This window comes from Geospiza fortis, unplaced genomic scaffold (assembly GCF_000277835.1).
Source record: "Geospiza fortis unplaced genomic scaffold, GeoFor_1.0 scaffold112, whole genome shotgun sequence".
NCBI classification, from domain to species: Eukaryota; Metazoa; Chordata; class Aves; order Passeriformes; family Thraupidae; genus Geospiza; species Geospiza fortis.
The window spans coordinates 3,050,801-3,053,054 of record NW_005054298.1 but is presented as its reverse complement, the minus strand read 5'-3'; positions in this window follow the sequence as shown (position 1 = coordinate 3,053,054).

Here is a 2,254-nt window from a genome sequence, read left to right as displayed (position 1 = left end):
GGATGTGGCACTGGGTGCCGGGGTTTAGGTGAGGTGCTGAGGCTGGGTTGGATTTGATGATCTTTGAGGTCTCTTCCAACCCAGTGATTCTGTGAAATCGAGTGGCTTCACTGCTGAGTGCCCCTGGAAACCACCACAGCTGGAGGAAACTCCTCCCTGGCCACCTCAGCCCTGCCCTGGGTCCATCTATTTGTAAAATATTTAAATCTATTCCTCATTAAGCCATTGAGGGCTGATGAGTATAAACAACAATTCTCTCATTGCAACAAATTCCTTTAAACTCTAAGAAAACAAGTTCACATAACAGAACACTGGCATTGATTGAACCAAGTCTAACTAAACTGAGCTCCAGGAATTAATAAACAAATCATTTTTCATCGTATGTCTTTAACTGACTGATATAAATACAGGTTTGTTTTTGTTTTTCTTTTTTCCCCTCTTAGATCCATTTTCTGCAGTGGTTTTAAAAGAGGAGAAAAAATGACCAAAACAAACAAACCAAAAAAAACAACAAAACCCCAAGAAAACTACAGCAATGGCTTTGAAGACATTTCTAAAGATTGCATTGTGAAACTAAATTTATGGTAGCTTGGCAGGGAATTTTAGGTGAGATTTAGCAACAAACCAAGGCTGTTTGAAAGCTGCTTTGTGTATCTGCACAAATAAAATATTTTTTCCTGTCATTTACTTCTCATGAATGAACACGATCATAAATATTGAGACAGTTTAAGCAAAAATAAGTCTTCCAATCCTGGCAGATACAAATAGCAGGGAAAAAAAATCCAAGAGATTTTAAGGGCAATTTGACAAGAAAAATAAACCATATGCTTCATTTTTAAGAAAACCACATGTTATCACTGAGGACAAAACCAGGTAGAAGACATGAATATTGAAGATGACCTAAGGTGATGAATGCAGATGGATACACAGGGGAAAACTTTTTAAACTCACACCACCTGTTTAAAGATATTTCAATGATCCCTTGAGGTATTCATTAAAATGGCTGGATATTTGAAAGCATTTTAGAAACATGCTTTTTGAGGAAACAGAAAGATGACATTGTAGTATTGTAAACAGGCATCAAAATTGTGAAACTTTTGATCAATGAAAATCAGAATAAAAACAGGATAAGATGCTCTAGTCAAGCAGCATTTTCTTAAATGCTCTGCTAAATGGAGAGAGGAATATTTTTATCATAGTTACTAGATCTTGACAGAAAAGATGGTAAATCAAATCTTTGTATTCATGAATTTCCCAAGATCTCCAGCTGGGAACATTGAGGTGTTTTAAGCAGCCCCTGAAAGGGCAGGGTGAGGTCTCCTGAGGACACTCCAGGAGAGCTCTGTCTCAGAGCCCCAGCAGGACTCAAGGCTCAGCTGAGATCTCTGCACCCCATTCCCATCACACCCAGGGACTGAGGCACCAACAGGCAAACTACCCACACTGTGCTCCACAAAACAAAGGATCTTTCAGCTGCCTTGGCTCACCTTTTCCATCTCCTGCTGTGCTGATGGAGATCCACATCAGAGAAGTGTTTTACCCCAGCCCACATCTGGGGCAGCACTCTCCCTTGCTTTTGTTCCATCAGAAACATCCCACTGGGAATGATTTTAGCTAAAAAGGGACATGACACAATGCAGTATGAAGAGTGAGGAGATAGAGCTGGGATCCATAATTTCCCTCTTTATGTGGTGTCATGGTTTGACACTGGCACAATGCCAGTGCCCCATGAAAATATACTTCCCTGGTGTTTGCTGTGAGATGTGACCAGGAAATAAGCAAAGCAGGCCTCTACCTTAGGAAAAAAAAGTTTATTAACTAAACTACAAAAGGAAAACAAACCACACACACACACACACACACACACCTGGAAAATGAAAACTCCACAAAAAGCATTTCCTCCTCCCCCCCACCACATTCCCAATACATCTTCCAAATTTCAACTCTCCATCCATCACCCTGTAAATACTCAATTCCAGTCCATCAAGAGGAGAGGAGTCCTTCTTGGGGCCATGGTGACCTCTTCCTTGCATGCCCAGCGCTCTCACCTCTGGACAAGGAACAGAGCTGCTTCAAGGGTTATCCTTTTAAGGGTGCTTTGACCAGTTCCGAAAAAAAAGCACAGTTTCCTCTCACTCTCGGGACCTCTTGTCCCCCCCCATACTTGTCTACCCCCTGGGGCCGGGGGGTCTCCAAAACTGAACCCTCTCAGTTCTGAGCCATCGCCTCCCCCCTGCATGCAGCCTCTGTGTCG